General features: G+C 38.2%; 1 protein-coding gene across 1 annotated transcript in view; it reads left to right on the forward strand.

Moving 5' to 3' along the window:
* Window positions 1–297: 297 nt before the first annotated feature.
* zdhhc5a (zinc finger DHHC-type palmitoyltransferase 5a) overlaps window positions 298–14,769 on the forward strand; it is a 35,642-nt gene continuing 21,170 nt past the window's right edge. Inside the window, exon 1 of the mRNA XM_053621874.1 lies at window positions 298–698. The gene's annotated coding sequence lies outside the window, so the exon portion shown is untranslated. The remainder of the gene's footprint in view (window positions 699–14,769) is intronic.

Below are 14,769 nucleotides of genomic sequence, written 5' to 3' on the forward strand. Positions count from 1 at the left end.
GGAAAGTTCAATAATAAAAGCTCCAGGAGTCCAAAAATAGCCAGAATATTACAGTACATATTTAATCATTGCGCGTAATGTTGACTAGTTGGACTATGCTCATAAAATAAATCTGTGCTGTGGTGTGTATGGAATTTATTTAACACTTAAAGAGGTACCTGGCTGCAAAAAGTTTGATAACCCCTGGGCTACAGACGCTGTGAGTTCACAACCTCATGAATATTCATATTACTAGTTTCTTATTGGTCGGTAGAATCGATCATCACATTCCAGACCAATAGGCTTTCTGAGGGCGGAGCTAGCCACTCGTGGAAACTAAAAGCTGCTGTGAACGGAAAATGTTATATTGGCTTAGAAGAGAAAGTGTAGCTTAGCTGTATGTTAAGTGCAGCTTTACGGGCTTTAAAGGAGGACGCGTTGCATAATGTAGCCGTCTGAAGGAAGAAGACACTATTGATATCGAGATTTCTTTGAGAAAACTGACAGTAAAGAAGTGGACAGTACTATCCTTACTCGGTCAGCTGAAGAGTTAGCTTCCCTGGCTAGCAGGCTAGCGGGACAGCCATTGAGAGAGAGAGACCCACCACCCAAAGAATCCAATTAAAGCCATTATATCTGATCGGATAGATTGGATATCCAGTGTCATAAACGCGCACAAATCAACCAGCAGCGTGTGAACGGTGTGTACGAACTGACAGGTAAGATAGTGTATTTATACTGTTTCATGCCGTATGAAAATGAACGAAGGGCTAGCTATGCTAATGTTTGACAACTGAACTAGCGTATTCGGGGTTTTTACAATAAAAGTAAATAAGTGAACAGTTGATGTGATGTGATTGTGGCTAATGTGACAGCTTAGGATATTGTAATTTTGTTCATCAGATTGTTAAACATTATATCTTACGTTTATAAAACTAACCATGAGTACTTTTGAAACTTAAAACCTTAAGCATGCAGGTTATACAGTAACCGGAATATAAACACACTCCCGGGTATACATTTTACTAGTGAAATGTCTTGTGCTGTTTCTATTTTATTACGTTTTTATGCATTTATTACTGATAGAAGAAACGAATAGGCTCTATTCCGTTAGATACAGTATAGCAACCTCTTTAGCTGTCGTTATCTTGCTAACTGTTTGTGGTGTGTAGTTTAATTCTTCTCCACCTCTCTGCAGAATTAGCAACACTTTATTAACTCGTTTGTTGCTATAAACATCATATTTGTTATAAATGTCGTGTATTGTTGTAGTGATGCCAATTGGTGTTTTGAGGTAAATGAAACAGTCCATGCTAAGCGGGTTTTGGCTCGCTAGCTGTACCGGCCTGTGAAACCCAACCGCGTCTGATTAACTAACGCCTCTTATTTTATACATTACATATAATGTGCTTTAAAAAAAATATTAGTGTAATTAGTGCTTAATGACGACATTGTGGTTTTCTTTGACGGCGTTGAATGTGTGTGGTTGACGAACAGGTTTTATTTGCGGTCAGGTTAATCATCTCCACCCAGGTGGGCCCCGGTTTCCTCACCGGTGTTTGGCTGAGCGTTTGTCCGCCCTGCGCGCTCTCTAAAGCGGCATGGCTTAGCTCGGGCATCCCCTTCGCTCCGGGGCCCTGCGGCGGCCAAACACACCCAAAACACACACACACACACACACACACACACACACACACACGCTCGCTCGCTCGCTCACATACACACTCACGCTCAATACTGTTTCATTTCCCAGACCAGACAATATAAACTGAGCATTGGTTCTCTCCTTTAATTATGTTAATATTTATAATAAATCATGTACATTTCTCCTCATCTGCACGCTCCTACAGATAGGGTTGTCGAGATATTATCGTTTTGACTCCGATGCCAAGCAAAGTATCGCGATACCGAAACGATAACAGTAAGAGCAGTAGTTAAATGGAGTTGTTTAGCAAAAACTAGTAAATGCCCAATTGTGATGAAGAGGAAACACTAAAACATTTCCTTCCAGGGTGTTACCACTGTAAAGAAACATGGGAGAGAGAATTTTTTTTTTTATCTTAATATATAAATAAATATGAACACAATTTTTTTATGGTATCTTTTTTAAAGAAAATCGTAGTAAAACCCAGCATGATGTGATCTGGTTGATAATGTTTAACTAAATCTAAGCTCTGTAAAACAAGCGCTAGAATGACTTTAAACCAAATCTTCATATCCAGTGATGTTGTTTTTAAAGACGTTCAAAAAGAATTAAGACTAAAAGTCAACGCATCCTGGTTTAAAGACCCTTCGTTGTGGGACTCTGTTTGTATGTTATGGTATTTTGACTGTGTAAGTATTATTTCTGAGTATGGCTGTACTGTAAAATTATAAATTTTGCATAAATTTCAATAATTTTTTTTAAAGGAAATGACAACAGTAAAACAGTCATTATTGTTTGACCTTCTTCACACCTCGGCGAAAAATTATACCATTTTTATATATCTTTATTATATACATTTTGAACTTATTGACTGTTCCTTTGTGCATAACCTCGCATGTTAATGAATATAACTCCTAATTTTTTATGTTTTATATATACACTGTACTAATGCCCATGAAAACATTTTTTTGTCAAAATTTTTTTCTTAAACTGCATCCTTTTGTCGTAATTGTGAGTTATCTTGAACAATCAGGGTTTAAAATGTATGTATGTATGTATGTGTGTGTGTGTGTGTGTGTATGTGTGTGTGTGTGTATATATATATATATATATATATATATATATATATATATTTTATAGTGTTTATTTTCTATGTTCTTGGTGGTATAAAGCGCACTGACTCCAATTTGACCGCATGTTTACATTTCAAAACTACACCAAAGTATGAGACATGGTAAGAAGCAGCTCAGGCGGTACGGAAATGGCGGATCATGTGTTTCACAGCACTGAATCATTCACATATTTACTGTGATGCTGGGTGTAAACTACTACACAGGGACATCTTCACAGTGAGACATAGACTACGTTTACATGGACAGCAGTAATCTAATTATTGACCTTACTCTGGGTAAGACAATATTGTGATGAAGGTATTTACATGATTTTTTTTTTTTTTTTTTTTTTTTAGAATACTCCTTTCATGTACCTGTTTTACATGTTATAGAACATGGATAGATTAACGGCACACGTCATTACGTCACTGTGCCACGCCCCCCGACGTTCCCTCCAGAGTTTCACGCATCAACATACAGTTGGTCTTCATTATAGTACCGTATACAGTTTTGGGTGTTTAATTTTTAATGTTACGAAAGCTTCAAGTGCAGTTAATTATTTGTCATGCTGTACGTGCACATAGACGACTGATTGAAGCCATGGGCTGTGTCCAAAACCACATACTTACCTACTATATAGTAGCCGAGATGCATGTATTTCACCTACTACATAGTAGGTAAGTACGCGGTTTGGGACGCAGCCGTGCTCTCTTGTTTGCCGTAAAACGGTTGAGCACTGCCGTGCGTTATCGTGTCCTGTCACAAAATGCGGTGAAAACTCCCACATGACGTTAATAATGTGATTAAGGTGTTTACATGTCTGTAATACACGTCGATAATGCGACTAAAACAGGAATACTCCACATGTCTTAATTCGATTTGTGTTTACTTCGAGTATGACTTTAATCGGATTAAGGTAATTAAAAATTGCTGTTTTCATGGTAGTTTCTTAGAGTACTGTCTTAATCGGGTTAATATCGGATTATTGTTGTCCACGTAAACGCACTGACAGGCTTCGTGATGCGCCAACGATGTTGGTTCTATGCTGTTTTGTCTTGTTTTGTACTGCGTGAGAGATGTTTTGCGCTTTTAAACTTTCAGTTAATCCACAGTCTTGATGACGTGGCGTACCAGCCATGTGGAGAGCAAATCTAGTGATTAGTGTTAAATAATTCTCAGAAACTCTTAATACTATACAAATATCAAGACTCGCAAGTATCATCAAATACTACAGTTTAACTTGACTATAGGCACAATATAACATCAGCATGGTGTAAAGACTTGAAATGATGAAATAATTTCAGTGGTTAATTGGCAAATAATAGTGTATGTTAAAGAAGTCTTACATCTTTCATGCTTCATTCAGCACTGCATTTCACATTGGTTAAAAAATAGTGTGAATAAGCAGATCTGAGACTAATCACTGCCGAGTTTGATGTTCAACGTTCTCTCTCTTTCTTTGGCAACATTTACTTGACAGTACCAGGCTTTAGGATGTGTGTATGCAGTCATTAAATCATCACTAAATAATGTGCTTGCAATCATCAGAACCATCAAACAGAGACCATGTTTTACAGTTACTCTGAGCTGGGGTTTTCTTGCCAAAGACATTTAATCGTAACTAGGCCCACCTGGATAAATATTCAACAGAAAAGACAGGCATCATGATGATGTGTTATGTAAGTATAAACTGTGATCAGTGTAGCTATCTCTCTCTTTTGCATATTTTGTATGTCAACCTGTAAACAGGTCTGGGAGCAGTGAAGGTACAAATCAGTAATTTGTTCTTTAGTAGCTTCCATTTGCACATGCTGGGTTTTGTTCCATGCTCTTAAGTCTAAGGGCTTCCTTTCTGGAGTACGCACAGTGTCAATGCAGTGTCTTTATTAGAGGCCGACAGGTTGTTCGGTTTTTACTGATTAATCAGAACGGATAACCGATTGCTGGAACTATCGATTATCGATATTTATTATATCTTTTATTTACTTTTAATATTTATTAAGTAGTTAGTGTATATATTATATATTTATTTCATTTAAAAAAAAGTAAAGTTCATGTTCATGGTACAGTCAACACTGTTTTTGTGTGATAAAGTTCAGCAATATTATCTTTGAGTGTTATGTTTTCATTCATTATCAATTTTAATATCGGTCGATGTAATCGGTTATCAGCAGGTCCCGCCCAACTTGGTGGCCGGTATCGGTAAAATCCACGATCAGTCGACCTCTTCTCTTTTATAATCTTTTTAGGTCCTCTGCTTAGGCACTTGGAGTAAAAACATTACTGAATGTGTTTATAAATGTGTGGTTCAAAAAGAGATCTGATGCTTCCTGTATGAGCTACATATAAGTGTGTGTAGATAGTGTGTGTAGAAGAACAGTAGCAGGATGTAGAGAAGCAGAAACACAGATGAAGGACTCAACAATACGACAAAAGTCTCGTATTACAATACAAAGAATCTTCACGGTACTCAATACATATATAACACTAGAATTTTGTAAGTGTTAACGACTGACTGTAAGTTCAGAGATTTTTTTTTTTTTTTTTTTACTGAACACCTGACTAACCGCAGTACTTGGACAAATGAATCATGTTATGACTTCATCAATATTATATTGTCATATTATCTAGGCCAAGTGAACTTTAACACAGATGAACAGAGTTCACCAAATCATGCAGTCTTTTAGAAAAGTTGTTTCACAATTTGTTTTTATTAATTAGTGATATCTCGCTATTTTTGCGCGCGATGCTTCTAAATGATAGTAGTATGGTATTTTTTTTCAGGTATAATACGTTAAGAAATTAGTATTAACGTACAGAGTATGACGTGGATACATATTTGTTGGAAATGCTTTTGGCCTATAAGCTTTTTGGTCATTGTTCAGATGATCTGAATTCATAATTTCTAAAGATTTAGTCTCAGGAATGATGACTCATGAACTGTCATTTGTTTTTGGTTGACACTTTACCGGGATCGTTGCCGACATAATGTCAGATCAACTTTTTGCCATGTAAACTTTGACCCAAGTTCTCACACAACACTATCCTGGCAAATTGCTGGGATCTTTTTTTTTTTTCTTTCTTTCTTTTGAATGTGTGTGAAAATGTTTTCCGCTGTAGGGTTAAAAGGTTACCTCTGCTCCATCTCAAAGTTCCATGAGTGCCGTTACAGTTGCTTTTTTCCATGTTGGGTCCTGCTCAGTCAAATCTAGAAACTACGGTGTTGACATGTAGTGACTCATGGGTCAGAGATGACGTCTCACGTTTGTAATAAATGCGCAGTTGTTAAAATGTATGCCAAAAAACTTGACCAGTACATCTAGAAAATAGTGTATTGACTCAAAAAATCTTAACCTGGGCTTGAGAATAACATTTCAAGTTGCTTTCTGTTTTCCAGTACAGTTAATAAAACCTAATACCAATATATTTTTACACAGACGCAACAGCTTTATTAAATTGCCATGATGTATTACACAACTCGATCATCCTTAATCATTTACATCAGTTCTATAGAAATGCATGCACAATTACACTTTGCCATGAGCCTAAAATTTTTCTCTTGCTTCCACTGACCTTAGCATAGTCCATACCAGTTCAGTAATATATATGCCCTTAAAGATGCACATATGTGTACCTGTGCGTGTGTTGTTTACATGCTCGGTTGCGTATCTTCTGTAAATCTGGAGGATTAAATGCAGCATCTAGTAGATGAGCCATAATTTCTCGGTCCATCTGGTCTGCAATGTTTAGCGACATCATGCATAGTAACGTTAAATAGGCCGACGCTCCGTTTACTTACTGCTGTCGACGTGATTGTCATGATCTGCTTCAGAAATCCAAAACTCTCACCTTTTATTTTGAAAAATATTTACTAATCTACGAAATCCAGAACACTAATACTCAAAACAGACCTTTCGGTCAGTGTAAGTTTTTAAAATTCAAGCACTAACTGTGATGGGAAAAGTTAGTACTGGTCTAGACTAGTGCGTAAGTATGTGTTTTGAGACACAAGGTTAGTTTATTTAATAAGTTCTGGACACTGTGTCACATGGTGTTGTACTGCCTCCACTATTTATGTTGGTATTGCACCACGTGGACATGTCATGCAAATTTTCTGAGGACGTGCACAAGCGACATGACAGCAGAATACGCACGGCGGCCATCTTGTGTATATGTAGTTAACAGCAAGTATAAATCGGCCTTAACGGCTCAAAGCCTGATTAATATTCAGCATGTAAACTGTTTATACTGACTCATTACTAGACTACTCGAATCATATACGATAGACGAGCAGCAGTCACTGAGTCACTCAACACATCCAGATTAACCACTGTAGTTCATTTTAAAGTCGACATGCCTTAATGTTTATACTGTATTTTAGTTCACATTTTTACCTCATCATTTGTTGATGCGACCATCGGCACATTGACGTCAACTTCGGGTCTTTTTTTATTAAAAAAAAACAAAAAAAAACCCAAACCGCAGTACACGGTTTCCTGCCTGAAAGCGATGCTGGATGGGTGCCATCTCTAATATATTTAGACCAGTTTGGAAAAGGACTTTGTAGTTATAAGCTGGACAAAATCCGATATAGTGTGTGCAGTTTAATAAAACGAGTTGCATGAGTACAAAAATGGGGACATAGGAAATGGAGTTTTTAATATTTTAAGAATGCTAAAACCCTTTGCAGTGGTAATGTTAGAGCCTGAATTTCCTGCTGTATGATCACTGTGTAAGGGACTGAGTTTTGTCCGTGTACTCATGCAAATCACGATGTGACCGTGACTTTATGTTCGGCATTGCACGTTTTTCTTCAGTCTTTACTTTCCTCTCCTTCAGTTGTATGTTTCATTCATTTTGCAGTTCTGATCAGATGGACAGACTCGTTAGGCCTGCACGCTGCACTGAATTATCGTGCTGTACATACAATAACTTTTGCTAACCAATCAGAGAGCCTGACAGTTTAATAACATGTCACTAAGCAATGCTGTCTGATGGTCAGTTTTACTCTTCTAGATACAGAACACATTTACTTAGATAGCACTTCATCTGATTGCTGTTAATTCATTTATTTATTGATTACTATTCTTTTTTTTTTTTTTTTTTTTTTTTTTTTTTTATAACCCAGTCATAAGTTGATTAGGTCATTTCACTTTAAATGACCAGCAATATAAAAGCATCCCTTTGAGGTTGTGTTTATCTGAACGATTGGAGATTAAGGGTCATTACTAGCTCTCTTCTGATTGGATTAGTTTATCAGAAGGACATCTGTAATGAATTTTTATACGTCTCCTCGGTGATAAAACTCTCATCCGGAGAGCAATAAAACTACCATAGGAGGAACGAGTTTCTAGTGAATTTTCCACAAACTCTGATGTTTGCATCACACGGTCATATGATCACGCTTAATTTACAACATGGTGTCCAACAAGTCAAAGAGGCACTGGAGTAGAGAAGAGATACTGATTACGTTTACTTGGACAGCTGTAATCTAATTATTGACCTTGCTCTGAATAAGACAAGATTGTGATTAAGGTGTTTACATGAGTTGCTTTTAGAATACTCCTTTCATGTTCCCGTTTTACATGTTATAGTACATAGTTCGATTAACAGCACACGTCATTACGTCACTGCGCCCCGACGTCCCTCCAGAATTTCACGTATTAACATACAGTTCGTCTTTGTTATGGTACCGTATACAGTTTTGGGCGTTTTTATTTAAAATTTTTAGTGCTGTTAATTATTTGTCATGCTGTACGTGCAAATAGACGACTGATTGAAGGTGTGGTCTGCGTCTGAAACCGCGTACTTAACTGCTGTATAGTAGCCGAGATACATGTATTTCACCTACTGTGTGGTAGGTGACTACGCGGTTTGGGACGCAGCCGTGCTCTCTTGTTTGCCGTCAAATGGTTAGCACTGTCGTGTGTGGTCGTGTCCTGTTGCAAAATGCAGTGAAAATTCTCACACGACGTTAATGTGATTAAGGTGTTTACATGTCTGTAATACACGTCGATAATGCGACTAAAACAGGAATACTCCACGTGTCCTAATTCAATTAGTGTTTACTTCGAGTGTGACTTTAATCGGATTAAGGTAATTAAGAATGGCTGTTTACATGGTAGTTTCTTAATCAGAGTATTGTCTTAATCGGGTTAATGTTGGATTATTGTTGTCCGTGTAAACGCACTGACTCTTATTTCAGTTTGGAGTGAACCAAGGTTCCAACAACAAGCAAAGTATACAAGAAATATCCATTTTTTTTTTGTTTCATGTCTTGGGAAGTGTTTCATATCTGGGTCAGGGTCACTGATGCATACGTTATGAGACTGAATAAGGCAGCAGTCAAACATCTTTTTTTTTCCCCCCAATGTGCGGCAACACCTGCACAGAAAATCATGGACAAAAAAAAGATCAGTTTGGCATTAAATCGGCCTGTAATTTTCTCAGAGGACGGAGGAAAATCATAGGACAAAATACAAAGCAACAAAAGATAGGACTGTTCATAATAAAACCCAAACTGTTTACTTAAGAGTGCCGTGTTTGGCCTAGCAAACTTTTATTTATTTTTTTCTTTTTTTTTTCTTCTTTTAAATCTCTTTACTACTTTTAGAGTTTTTGTTTTAGACCAGATGTTAATTTATTGAAGTGTCTTTCTTTCTTTTTTTTGCACCGAAGTAGAACATGAATCACATTTTCACAAAAAGATGCAATTTTTCGGACGCAGCTTATAATCAACCAACGTGTGAGATCATCTCATTTACTTACCATTAACTGCTTCAAACAAAAATCTACAGTGTAATAACTTCTAAATACCTTTTAACTTTTTTTTTGTGTTTAAGTCCAGGAACTATATCTTGCTCTGAAAAGCTCAGTGTTTAAAAGCAAGTTTTTATGCAGACATTAGTGTAGATAGCCTTCAAGATTCTGAAGCTTATGACCAGGAAAGTGTGCTGAGATATCAGATGTAAGGCTGCAAAAAAACTAATGTATAATAATTAACTATTCATATGAATTAATCAGCATATAATTGATTAATTGGCTTAAATGCTGATTCTAAAGGAAAATAGAAAAAAAAAATCTTTTGTCATTGTTAATTTTTTTTTCTCAGTAATATAATGTAAAACAACATTGTGAGGAACAAAACATTTAACATCTTGCTACTCTGTTGACTTTCTCCTCTGAGGCTAATCTCTAATGAAATTACAAATGAGTCATTTGATGAGGAATTTATTTGTTTTAAACACAAGATTTGAAATTTGTGGATTTAAATTGAGATCTTTCTCTCTAGCTCTTCATCTATACTATAATAAATCACATTGACATTCATCATTAATCTTAACAAGCCAAAATGAAACTTTACCACCTTCATTAAACTAAAAAAAAATCCAGCTTCTCGAATGAAATGGTATGTGAGACTATAACATCAACCGTTTAGTACTTTTCACTCACCAAGCATGAGTTTTTGGGTGTTTTTTTTTTTTTTTTTTAAGGCTCGTGCAAATCATGAACAGGATTTCTACTTTGCATGTGCTGCATTGTTTCATGGTGGGGGTTAGTGGTTCGCACGTTTTGCCTCACACCTCCGGGGTTGGGGGTTTGCATGTTCATCCTGTGCTTCAGCGGTTTCCTCCCCCTGTCAGTCCAAAGACGTGCGCTGTAGTGTTGGGCGATCTTCTCCGTAGTCAGATCGTCCTATCGGCAGCCTGTGAGATCACTGATGCATGATATCGTGCGTGAGGGCAGGGCAATATTTATTTGCTCATGTATTTACTCAGTTGTCTACTTATTTACTGACTTGTTTATTTACTCATTTATTTAATTATTTAATTGTTTACAGGAATTATGACTGGAAATGACGCATGGAAAATGAGACTCGCTGTACGTCATTTTGTGAGCAAAGCTGGAGTTGATGCTAAAGGAATATGTCATGTCGCCTGTTTGGCAATATTTCTGTTTTAAACCAGACGCCAAAGGCGTCCCAATTAATATTTCCCAAATTTGGGAGGGAATGAGGAGGCTGGACGCAGGCTTGAAACAGCTCATAAGGTGTCACTTTTCAGCTGCTCAACTTTATACACACACGGTTCGGTGGTGGTCGGCTTTCTCTCTCTCCCGTTTCTCCGGGGCTCTCTCTCCTGAAAGCACAGTGAGACACAAACAAATCACTTTCCCTAATTACACACAGGTGAGAATCGTCACGCGTTACCTGTCGGTTCCACCCCCCTCGCCTCCATTCTCAGCCGACGCTCCACCATGCTCCCTCTGCCACTACTACATTAATGGGAAACCGACCCACCTTGACATGTGGTCAAAGGCATCATCTCTCGGCAGTATCCCTGACTCGCCGATCCCCAATGATATCGTCTATCGCTGTAGGCATTCCAAATCGTCCATAGTGTGTGAATGGTTGTGTGAACGTGATGGTTGGCACCCCGCCCAGGGTGTCCCCTGCCTTGTTCCCAGAGTTCCCTGGGATAGGCTCCCGTCTCCCTCGTGACCCTGTGTAGGATAAGCGGTACGGAAAATGGATGCATGGGACAGTGAGTAGCATTGCAGCCTCGCAGCTCCAGGGTCCTCGAATAGATCCTGGGCTTGGGTTACTATCAGTATGGAGTTTTGCATGTTCTCCCTGAGTCTGCATGGGTTTTCTTTGGATTCTCTCGTTTTCTGCGATCTCCCAAAAACATAGATTGGCTACACTAAATAGCCCCTAGAGGTGAATGTGTGTGCATCCTATCCAGGGTGTATTCCTGCCTCTCACACAGTATTCCCAGGATGAGTTCTGCATCCACCGTGACTCTGACTGAGATAAAACATTTACAGAAGATGAATGTGTCATTGAAATAATAAATAAAAATAAAAGATTCATGAATGGGTGACGTTTGTATCTCCATCTTTTTCTGATGCACTTTAATTTTGCCATCACCTGCAAATAACAGCGAGTTTTACACTTGGGCGGCTGTGGCTCAGGTGGTAGAGCAGGTTGTCCACTAATCGAAGGGTTGGTGCTTCGATTCCCGGCCCACATGACTCCACATGCTGAAGTGTCCTTGGGCAAGACACCGAACCCCAAGTTGCTGCCGATGGCAAGTTAGCGCATTGCATCACGGCTCTGCTACCATTGCGGTGTGTGAATGGGTGAATGAGAACCAGTGTAACCTTAGCTTTGGCACTACTAAGGTTAAAAAAGCGCTATATAAGTACAGACCATTTACCAGTTATTCTACTTGTCAAGCAACGTGCATATTCTGAGACATCTGTCCCTAGTAGTCCCTTCAGTAGTTGTCCCTACCGGTGTTTTATTTTTTTATTTTTTTTTTTTTTTAACAGAAGACAATTGTGTAAATGTCAGATATAGACTATTGGTATTGGCATATTAATAAATTTAACTATTGCATTCCAGTATATTTGTGTGGCCTGGCCCATTTCCTCCCTGAACACACCTCTTCCACTCTCTGAGGCAACAAGCTGGTTTAACAATAAATGAATGAATAAAACAGAACATACAATGGATACCACATTGATCCCACAGTGCGTCTTTTATGACACATTTTTATGAGTTGTCTAGGAGTCTGAAAATGTCTCAGACTTTCAGTACGGAGGGTGTGTCTTATGGACCCTACATGACTCATAGACCATTGTTGAAACAGGCATGAGAGAAACAAAAGACTTTACAGAGTACAACGTGGATTCATATTTCAGCCCTGAATGCAGCAGAATACCTTGTAAGCTGACTGGACTCTAGTACCCAATTCATATGAAATATTCTGTCTGTGATACTGATTTAAATGCGGTAACAATTCTGACAACTGATTTACACTTGCTGTCCACTTTATTAGGAACACCTGTACATCCCCACATTCATGCGGTTATCTAATCAACCAATCATGTGGCAGCAGCCCAATGCAAAAAAAGAATAATAATTATGCAGATACAGGCCTAGAGCTTCAGTTAATGTTCACATCAAACATCAGAATGAAGAAAAAGCGTGATCTCTGTGACTTTGATTGTGACATGGAGGTTGGTACCAGGTGGGCTGGTTTGAGTATTTCATATACTGCTGATCTCTTGGGATTTTCACACACAACAGTTTGTAGAGTTTACACAGGTGCAAAAGGTGAAAAAAAACAAAACAATATTGAGTGAGTGACAGTTCGGTGGGTGGAAAAACCGTGTCGATAAAAGAGGTCAGAGGAAAATGGCCAGATTGGTTCGAGCTACAGGGTAGGATATATGGTGATGGTGAGCAGAAAAGCATCTCAACATGCACAACACATCAAATCTTTAGATGGATGGTCTACAACAGCAGAAGACCACATGATGGCTGATTTGATAACTACATGAATGTGTTCCTAATAAAGTGGAGGGTGAGTGTAGGTCATTTATAGTTATTTGTTAGACACCAAGAGTTTAAAGTTAACTACCACATTTTAACCTAGCCAATCAAAACATAAGACTGGGCAGCACATTGGAGCGGTGCCTGATCAGCAATATACACACAACGTACACATTTTCAGGTTCAATTTGCATGAAATACAAATTTAATAAAAAAAAAAATTAATCTTGCAGGGCAGCATGTTCTCATGCTATTTTATTCAACTAAAATGAGATTGCGTGTTCGGTTTCATTTAGCGTTGGGGTTTTCTACTAAATAAGTCAGAGACTGTGGATAATGCTGAATAGTCCTCCTGCATTCATAACTGCAGCTGTGAAATTGGTCTGTAGTGGCACTTTCGGTTGAGGTTATTTCTTCATAGTCCCAGTTTATGTGCAGTAGCATGTTCATTGTTTTACTGGTTATATCAGTCATGTCGTCATCCTTTATTTCCACCCATGGAGATCATTTATTAGCCATCCATTATGGAGGTTACTGGGCCATTAGTAGACAATGAAGGTTTTTTTTTCAGGACTAAGATGGAAGAACTGGGTTGTTCGATCACTGATTCCGTTTACATGGACAGCAGTAATCTAATTATTGACCTTATTCTGAGTAAGACAATATTGTGATTAAGGTATTTACATGAGTTGCTTTTAGGATGTTCCTTTCATGTTGCCGTTTTACATGTTATAGAACATAGATCGATTAACGGCACACGTCATTATGTCCCCATGCCGTCCGACGTTCCCTCCAGAATTTCACGTATCGTACATTTGGTCTTCGTTATGGTACCGTATACAGTTTTGGGCGTTTTTTATTTAAAATTTTACAAAAGCTTCAGGTGTAGTTAATTATTTGTCATGCTATATGTGCAAATAGACGACTGCATGAAGCCATGGGCTGCAGCCAAAATCACGTGCTTGCCTACTATATAGTAGCCGAAACGCATGTATTTCTCCCACTATATACATGTATTTCACCTACTATATACATGTATTTCTCCCATTATATACATGTATTTCAACTACTATATAGCAGATAAGTACACGGTTTGGGACACAGCTGTGCTCTCTTGTTTGCCATCAATGCGGTGAAAACTCCCACACGACGTTCATATTGTGATTAAGGTGTGTACATGTCTGTCAAGCGCTTCCATAATGCAACTAAAACAGGAATACTCCACATATCTTAATTCGATTTGTGTTTACTTCGAGTATGACTTTTTAATCGGATTAAGGTCATCAGAAATCACTGTTTACATGCTAGTTTCTTAATCAGAGTATTGTCTTAATCAGTTAATATTGGATTATTGTTGTCCATGTAAACGCACTGAGTCTATGATGCTGGTGACTCGGTGGAGGTCCGATGACACCAAGCTTGTCTGGTCTTGTTTGTAAAGGCTTTTCATATCGTAAATCCACGGTGCCCAACCCAAAAACACAACTGCCGGCAGGTTTGTAACTATGGCTAGACTTATTCAATGTGAGAACAGGATTTCTCATGTTAATCATGAAGTTTTGATTTATGTCTTGAAGTAAATGAAGCTAGGCACAGGCATGAACAGTCAGGGGAAACATGATGTCTGAGTCCCTTTTTTGGCACTGGAGACTTAAAGGCTGATTCGAGCTTGGACGTGCTACTGAGAGCCACCT

The sequence above is a fragment of the Ictalurus furcatus genome, chromosome 3, assembly GCF_023375685.1.
Source record: "Ictalurus furcatus strain D&B chromosome 3, Billie_1.0, whole genome shotgun sequence".
Lineage (NCBI taxonomy): Eukaryota > Metazoa > Chordata > Actinopteri > Siluriformes > Ictaluridae > Ictalurus > Ictalurus furcatus.